Source organism: Mastigoproctus giganteus, chromosome 5 (assembly GCF_048544385.1).
Source record: "Mastigoproctus giganteus isolate SK-2022 chromosome 5, ASM4854438v1, whole genome shotgun sequence".
Taxonomy (NCBI): Eukaryota; Metazoa; Arthropoda; class Arachnida; order Uropygi; family Thelyphonidae; genus Mastigoproctus; species Mastigoproctus giganteus.
In genome coordinates, this window is record NC_143579.1 from 223,313,804 (window position 1) to 223,323,491 (window position 9,688).

The following is a 9,688-nucleotide window of genomic DNA, read 5'->3' on the forward strand; positions in this document are numbered from 1 at the left end:
AAGAATCAGTCCATAAGGTGAGGAATGTCAGTTCAGAATTGAATGAAAAATCTTTATACTCCTCAATCACACATCCTGGAAACTGATTTCAACCTTTCTAAACTTCAGTCCAGTCTTATATCTCGCAAAGAGGATTCTGACTTATAGAGAAGATCAATATATTTCTATTGGGGATTACCCTGACTTCTAATCTCTCTTGGCATAAGCACATTACAAATATTGCTTCCTCTGCATCTAAAAAACCCGGGGTTTCTCTTTTGCTCTCGGGGTTACTTTTCTTCAACAAGATTATACAGGTATATATATATACCTGTATAGTCTTGTTTATTTCTACTTACCTGTCTCAATGCTGGTAATGCTCAACATTAAGCTAAAAAAAAGGCGAAAGCTCAAAATTAAACTTCGTATTTTGAGCTTTTGTTTTGATTTCTTCCCACATTCCGATGTTGTGCAAGAGATTTATTATTATCATTAGCTATATGGTGTAAGGAAGCCTGAGGCTTTTGCTGCACCAGCCGAAAAAAAAAAAAAAAAAAAAATGATGACATCCAGCTCAGGGCCCTGGGTGTGCCAAGCCCATAATCACTAGATATGAGCCCCTGGAGTTAAAAAAAGAAGTGGGGTTCTGCCCGGGGTCGAACCGGGGACCTTTTGCGTGTAAAGCAAACGTGATAACCACTACACCACAGAACCGCCTTTTTTTAATCCGTATTTTCGGTGAGTTTTTTTTTTTTTTTTTTACTATAATTAATGTTGTTAATTTTAATTTCTATGCTATATAGCAGCGATATTTTCGACACTGTCCCAAATAAAGTAATAAAATTTAGGGCTTCATATTGAAACACTCCACTCTGTGGGACATGTACACAACGTATATTGTATATAGCAAAATATCGCTATTCATCATCATCAGCCATTTTCAATCCACTGCAGGAAGAAGGCCTCTCCAGCAAATATTGCTATTAGTGCAGGTAATTAAATATAAAAACGTTTAAAAAGTATAAAAAAATTTGCTGTTTTTTAAAGAATTACTGAAAGCATATCGAAAATTCTCAGCGATGAAGACATGTGACTGAACCATGGAATCCAAGGTTCAGTCACATACTCACGGAATCATGGAATCCAAGGTTCAAGCCCATACTCACCAGATGTGAGCCCCAGGGGCTAACATTTGGTGAGTATGGGCTTGGCACACCCAGAGTCCTGAGCTGAATATCATCATTCTTTTCTTTCTTGGTGACTTCTTTCTGCTTCTCTCTCTCTCTCTCTCTCTCTCTCTCTCTCTCTCTCTCTCTCTCAGGGTAACTCATAAATTTTTTTCATCTTTCCTGGCTAGGAAACCCTGGAAAGATAACCGTGAAATATTCCTCCTAATTTTATAATAGAGAGGAATGTTATCACAAATAACCAAACTATAATCATCGTTTTCATTGTAGGTTGAGTGGACAGAAATCATGGGACACCAGCCTAGTAACGGGTAGGCCCACCTTTCCCCTGGATAAGAGCAGCAGTCACACTGCGAGGCAATGAGTCCACTAGTTCGACGAAAGCGTTCCACAGGTATTTCCATCCATGCTTGCTGCACCGCTGTCCATAATTTCGTTGCATTCCTGGATGGAGGATCCAAAGCTCAAACGGACCTTTCCACAGCATCCCAAAGATGCTCCACAGGGTTCATGTCTCATTTTAAGAAATGTGTGGATCTCTTTGAATGGATACAGAGAAGAGCAACCATATTAATCAAGAACACAAAGGGTACCCTTACCACAAAAGATTTTTTCTGCAAATTTCAGCACTTGAAAACTATGTACTTGCAATGATAATTGTTGTTGTAGTGGGGTTTTAGGAGCATCAGCGACTAAGACTTTGCTTGCGTATATTGTCTGTAAATTGCGTGTGTTCTGTGGTCGATTTTTTGTTGTCTGAATAAAAAACCAGAGTTTCCGGGAGGAAAAAACCATGCTACCCTCGCACGACACTGACTAACTCAGCCAGGTTGTGAAAAATGTCAATTAAAATTCCTCACGTCATCGACGAGACCCGAACTCAGGTATTTTCCACTCGCAGTGGGGAGGACGGCGTTTCTACCAACTGTGCTAGTCACAAGGGCCTAAATAGATTGAGTTAGCTTAATGATGATCGTATTTTTATTCAGCCAGAGAGTAATTGATTATTAGAACAAACAACCATCTGATATTGTGTAAGTGTATAGTAGTGTAGTTTGAAAAAATTAAGGAAGAAGCATTAAAGGGGACATAATGATGATGTCGGAAGCTTTTTTTTTTTTTTTTTTTTTGCTGATGCTCTATAAGCTTGTTCTCTTGCGTCATTTACCTCTATTATTACTACTAAAAATAATAGCAGATATTGTTTAATATTGAGACCTAAATGGATGTCAGATGAACTGATGAGATGTGTATTGATTGGGCAATTTACTTTAAGATATAATTACTGTCAAGGGAAGGGGTTTTGGTTTCATAAGAATGACCACAATGGTTTGGTTTTTAAATTATTTTCAGTGGAACTACTTGTAAATTGTAATATTCGGGAAAGTAATCATACAAGCTATTAGGCTTATTATACCAACTAAGAAATGTTGTTCCGGATGAACTAATGGGTTTGGCAAACCTAGGGTCCTGAGCTGGACATCATCATTCTTCTCTTTCTTGCCTTCTTGGTGATTCCCTTCTACTTCTCTCTCTCTCTCTCTCTCTCTCTCTCTCTCTCTCTCTCTCTCTCTCTCTCTCTCTCTCTCTCAGGGTAACATGGGAATTTTTTATTTTTTTATTTTTTGGCTGGTGCAGCATAAGCCTCAAGGCTTCCTTGCACCATATGGCTAATAATAATAATAATAATAGTGGCTGAGAAAAAAATGCATGGAATGATTATAAATTATCGGGAGCACAGAAAGTATAAACTAGTCTGGAATCAAGTCACTAAAGGAACTATGCAAACTGTGGCAAATTATATACACCGATGAGCCAAAACATTATGACCTCCGAGTCGTTATGCAAATCGAAACAACTGCAGGTGAACGGCGGCGTGTGCGCTGGTGGAGACACGGTATAAAAAACACCTGATACCGATCTCCGTTAATCAGCGTTACTCTTGTTCTTCAGATGGAAAAGGCAGTGGTAAGCGAGTTTGACAAAAGCCAAATTATAATGACCAGACGACTGGATCAGAGCATATCCGAAACGGGACAGCTGGTGGGATTCTCACGGTCAGCCGTGGTTAGTACCTATCGAAAATGGTCTGAGGAGGGAAAACCCACGAACCGCCGGCAAGGTGTTGGACGACCACGGCTCATCGATGCTCGAGGTGAGCGAAGGCGCGCCTGGATGGTATGTGGCAACAGAAGGGTGACTGTGGCGCAACTAGTGGGTAATTGGAACACTGGTGACGGGAGTAATGTGTCACAACACACATGTGGACATGTGTATATGTAAGGGCGGCATCTAGAACGTTTGTTCAACTCCGCCTCATATATCTGTGAAGAACAGTATCACTAAAGATGGGCCAGATATGTGTATGACGTAGGTTTGTGTGTTCTGTTGTTATGTTCTGGCCTTTTGGCTACCCAGAAGCATCAGTCACCTGGACAGATGATTCTGGGTACTAGTCCACACCACGGGAAGGTGGACCAGTCCCAGTAAAACACGTACCGTCTAAATATAATAATAATAATAAACCAGCTACATACGCCTCAGGTGTGTGGTCTAACCTAGAAAAGCGGCAAATAGCAGGAAACTCAATACTATTCACCGACCAGTTCTTACCATGATGCATGCCTGTAACACCGTCTCCGCCCATACCCTGGAGGTGATCACGGGTGTCTTGCTTCTTGACCTGGAGGTGATATGCACAGACATGCTGTACCAGCTTGGATGAGGAAAGAGCACGACATACAGGGACCACATCACGGACCCTGCTGGGAATCGATCTGCAGAAAAGAAATGACTACAAAACTACCTCCATCTGTATGGCAATGTTGGATGGAGTCCACAAAAAGGGGGAATAACTCGCAAGTTCATTCCAGACGTACAAACAACGTATCCAAATCGCTTTCGTGGTTCTCCCCGGGACTCTGTTGCACTTACTTTTTAACAGGATACGATGCTATACGTAGCAAGCTAACAACACTGGGAATAACCAACAATCCATTTTGTGCATATGGATCACAGGAGACCTGGGACCACTTGATGTATGACTGCCGACTCTATGAGGACCTCTGGGGTCTATTCATCACTGAGCTACAGTTTATCCCTAAAGACAGAACACCACATCCTAGAGAGTGACATCACCTACACAGCATTCTCCAAATATGCTAAAAGTCTCTTCACAAGAAGGCCCACCCTGCTGCAACCACCAAACCCACTTGACTAGACAGCAACCCTGCTACCATGAAAACTGCACTGCAACAAACCAAACAGCAATGACTTGTTGCCTGGACAGAGGTATCTGACCACAGTAGGATAGGATGATGCTCTCACGAAAATCAGAGCAAACCAGATTAAGACATACTCATTCCTGGATGTGATTCAAATTCAGAGGCGACTGACCACAGAACACAACGAAGCCTGGAGAGATCTCCACTTACCTGACAAGTCATCATGAAATGTGACAAACTGAAATACGACTACTGAATGACCAACAGATCTGCCAGTAAACTCCACTTCCCGGACAAGAGTGATGAAAACGCAACAAACGCTGGACTTGACTACCACTTGGAAAGACTACAATCAAGACAGCATGAACAGGACCTGAATCTCATGAATGACAACTACCCAATCAGACCTCTGTGGAGGCTAGATACCACTGGCCTTGACAGTGCAGCTCTGTTGCAAAGCACCTTATTGGCAATCTAAATTGAGCTCCCTGTATTGATTTACTTTCTACCCTCCTCCTCGGCAGGGGGGAGATGGTTCTCCGCATCTCCTCCCCTCCCTGGGACCAACTTACACAATACTTGACCAACAAACCATCCAGAGTATAGAACCCAACTTGATCCCTCACATCTCAAGTAGTCAACTGGTCTCCTCACTTGGTTGGGACAATACTAGCAGTGCAATCAAAGACAGGGTCCACACATACTTTGACAAATTCCTTATCATTGATTCCTGGACCAACTTCTCCCAACCAGACGTGACACATCTCATCAAGAAGAGACCTACCATCGATCCCTGGACTTGACCATCATATCTTGGACTTCTGGTTTTGACCACCCCACTATTCGTTATCATGGACTATTGGACCAGCCTTCAGTCTGGATGCAACACAGACTCACCAAATGGAGTTCCAATTGACACCTGGACTAGACCTTCCTGAACATGACCCATCCACCATAGCAGCACTCACACTGCCGGATTTCCACCAAGTGTCGGCTCCAACTGATTGGCCGTGCTAGCTGTACATACCCTGCACCTGTGGGGTATCTCTCTCTCTCTCTCTCTCTTTTTTTTTTTGTGGCTTCTTTCTTCTGTTTCCTTCCATCTGTCCTTTTACCCCCCCCCCCCATTTTTCTCTTACACAATGAATTTTTTTTTTTTGTGGTGAGCTGTTTTTTTTTTTTGTCCACCCCACTCCTTCTCTCTGGTGAGGCACTGGGCATGCCACACTGAAATCAGGGGCCATCTTCCCTGTCAGCCCCCTTCTTCTGTTTCCTACCCTCCAGTCTTCTGCCTACCTCCCTTACTTTTCTCTTGCACAACTTTTTTTTTTTATGTGTGTGTATATATATATATATATATATATACACACATAAAAAAAAAAAAAAAATATATATATATATATATATATATATTCCCACAGGTCTAAATCTAAATACATCAAAATTATTGCCCGACCTATTTGGCCCTAGAACAAATTATCAGCGAACAACCCTACACTATTAAAATTACAACCGTTGCTCAAGAAACAGCGATCGTCTCATTCTCAAATCTGGTCCTAGCCACTGAAATCCCAGGAAAGTAGGTGGCAGGACCCGCCAGAGTACTCTAGCATCAGTGGTGCACCCGGTCAGCCTCCCCATGGCACAGTGTGGTAACGTCGGATCCCACTAGGGGCTCGGCGGCTAATAGACCAGAGGAACAAAGGGCACAACACAATATTTTTTATTATAGTTCTTATTATAGTTCTTTACTTATGTAAAGAACAATTTTTACATAATCTTTACTTATGTAAACTCTAGAAGGAAGGGGATGAATCAGATTGGTCCACTTGATATTGATGGGTCAACTGTTGATGATCCTGCTCAGGTAGCTAACAAACTAAATGAATATTTTGCATCGACATTCACACATGAGGAGTTATTCAGCGAGGGGAATGCCAGAGGTGTATTCAACTCTAGCAGTAAGCTACAGAATCTTGAAATAACTGGGAGTAAAGTGGAGGAGAAACTGTTGAAGATAAACACAAGAAAGGCACCCGGGGTGGATGGGATCTATCCAGTTATATTAAAGGAGGCAGCAAAGGAAGTAAGCAAACCCTTAGCCATAATTATGAGAGCTTCCTTGGACTCAGGGGAGGTACTCATAGACTGGAAATGTGCAAATGTGACCCCAATTCACAAAGGAGGATCAAAGGCTGACACAAGTAATTATAGACCTGTGAGCTTAACTTCTGTTCCAGGAAAATTAATGGAGGCACTGGTTAAAGAAGCACTGCAGGATCATTTAGACAAGACTTCAGTTATAGCTCAGACACAGCATGGTTTTGTTAAGGGGAAGTCTTGCCTGACCAACTTGATTGGATATTATGATGCAGTCACAAAAGAACTGGATGCAGGGAATAACTTTGATATTATATACTTGGATCTTAGAAAGGCTTTTGATACTGTTGCACATGGAAGACTGCTACACAAATTGGAGCAGTGTGACATTGGAGGCAAATTGCTGCTATGGATAAAGGGGTGGTTGAGGGGGAGAAGACAGAGAGTGGTAATCAATGGACACTGCTCATCGTGGACTAACGTTATTAGTGGAGTCCCTCAGGGCTCAGTGTTGGGTCCATTATTGTTTTCTGTATTTATAAATGATATTGATGATGGTATATCAAGCTTAATGTCCAAGTTTGCAGATGATACAAAGGTTGGCAGGGTTGTCAAGGACACTACTGACACTATGCTGCTGCAACAGGATCTGGAAAGGTTGAGCAGATGGGCTGAGAGGTGGCAAATGAAGTTTAACATTGACAAATGTAAAGTACTACACATGGGAAACAGCAACCCCAGAGCAACGTATCAACTCTGTGGTACTACACTGACAGTGGTAGAGAATGAAAGGGACTTGGGGGTGGTTGTGCAGGCAGATATGAAGTTCTCTGAGCAGTGCAGACGGGCTGCAAGAGTAGCTCATGGAGTATTGTCAATGATATACAGGAATTTTTCCAGCAGGGATAAGGAGGTGATTATTCCATTGTATAAGGCAATGGTCAGGCCACACCTAGAGTACTGTATACAGGTCTGGAGGCCTCATTTCAAGAAGGATGTAGAGCTGCTGGAACGAGTACAGAGAAGGGCAACAAGATTAGTGAATGGAACAAAGGGGTGCTCTTACGAAGAAAGGCTTAAGTTTTGCAAATTACAGTGTCTGGAGACTAGGCACCAGCGAGGTGATCTGATAGAGGTGTATAAAGCCTTGAATGGTTTAAGCATGCTCAATGCTGATGGGATTCTTCCTCTAGCTCAGAAAAATCACCTGAGAGGGCATAAATTCAAATTGAGGAAAGACAGATGTAGGATAGACGTGCGGAAATTTGCCTTTAGCCAGCGGGTGGTTGGTTGGTGGAACAGACTGCCATCCCTTGTGGTGGAGGCTGATAGCCTAAATAAGTTTAAGGCTCAGCTGGACAGGTATTTTGAACGAACAGAGGGGTGAAGTGGAAGTGGGTTTTTTTTTTTTTTTTTTGGCTGATGCTGCATAAGCTTGCTTTCTTGCATCAAATGCCTCTACTAATGCTAATGCTAATGCTAATGCTAATATACAGCACATGACCCCCACATACTTCAAATCTCTGGCCCGATACAATGTATACCCGCAGAGATGGGAAAAATCCCAGGAGCCATTAGACACTAACATACCTTACACCTTACACCCTGCCATCCCTCCTTTCCTCTGTTGGGGCCTGGACAGGCCCCACTGACCACTGGGGTCGTCTTCTCTGTCATTCCCATTCTTCTGTTTTTTCCCCCCAGTCTTCAGTCTTCCTCCCCCACTCTACCTGACATCATCTACACAGCGTTCTCCAAAAAACAGTTTGAATACACCAGAGTATGCTCTAAACATCAAAACTGAACCTCACACGACTTTTGGCTACCAATTCTAGCATTTTCCCCCTTATTTTATTTTATTTAATCATTTTTATTTCATTTTATTATTTTTTAAGGTCCGAGCCAGAAATCGCAGGAAACTAGGTGGCAGGACCTGCCAGAGTAAATAATTTCTAAACTACTGGGTACCTGGTCTGCTTCGACGGGACAGAGTGTGGACAACATTGGGTCCCAGCGGCTAAATAACCAGAGGAACAACGGCGCACAACACCACATATATATAATCCATACACTTTTAAACCTCTGGCATTGACAAGTGTTGTTTCACACCCACAATGTATAATACGTGGAGATGGGGGAAACTCCCGGTGCTGTTTGACACTAAACACACTCTACCTAAACATCATCTTTCTCCCCCGTCTTCAGTCTCCTCTCCCTCTCTATCTGCACGCCAGCATATACCCCACAGGTCAAAATTTAATATCATCCAAATTAAATTCTCCCATATTTCGGTCTTTCAATCTAGCGTTCAACCCACGCAAACGTAAAAATTTTATTATTATTATTTTTTTTTGGTTCTAGTCACTGAAATCTCAGGAAACTCGGTGTATAGTTCTTTGGCAAAAAAACTGTTGGTTAGTTATTTTAACACCAGAATAAAGTGACCAGATCCTTAGTATTCCAATGCAGGACATTGATTTAACCCCCCCCCCCCCCCAAAACAATATACAGTACACATATTTTTAAAAATTTTTTATTTATAAAAAAATATTCACATACAAAATATAAATTAAAAACACAGCGGTAGACAAAAAAAGTACCAATTTTAGTGCAACAAAGATATTGCATCAGATAACGCTTCTATTGCATCCCGTGGCGTACCTAGCATGTAGGCAGGCAAGGCAATTGCCTTCGGGCCCGGCGTCTTTGGCTGTCTTCTGTTTTTGAAATTTTCATTAAGTAGGGGCCCGAACATGTTCTTTGCCTCCGGGCCCGAAAAAGAGTAGCTACGCTACTGATCACATCAGACAGTAATTGAAAGGTATTGCATCAGCCATTTCTATAAATACAGCATTGGAAGGGTATACACACTCGTTAGTATCCTGTTTTGCAAGGTGTAATGCATGGCTTCAAACCATATGACCATATGTTCAGTTGACAGAAAGAAAAAAGTGTAGCTGTTGCTCTGTCCCAGGAAGGGCTTTCTATGCATGCTATCGCTGATGAATTAAGTTTATTAACTGAACAGTGAATGCAGAAACCGAAACTGCTATCTTTGAGGAGTGCCTGAAACCCGTTATTAGGGATCACCATACAGACTGCCAAAACTGCATTTTTCAACAAGACTCAGCACCTTGCCACACAGCAAAATTGGTAAGTTTTATGCTACTTAGATTTAATGAGTTTGTCTTCTTGTAT

At 42.1% G+C, this 9,688-nt stretch overlaps 1 non-coding gene across 1 annotated transcript; it reads right to left on the minus strand.

Annotated features, from left to right (window-relative positions):
• Window positions 1–620: 620 nt before the first annotated feature.
• TRNAV-UAC (transfer RNA valine (anticodon UAC)) lies at window positions 621–693 on the minus strand. Its single transcript has one exon. It is a non-coding gene; the product is annotated as a tRNA-Val (tRNA).
• Between the last annotated feature and the right edge of the window lie 8,995 nt (window positions 694–9,688).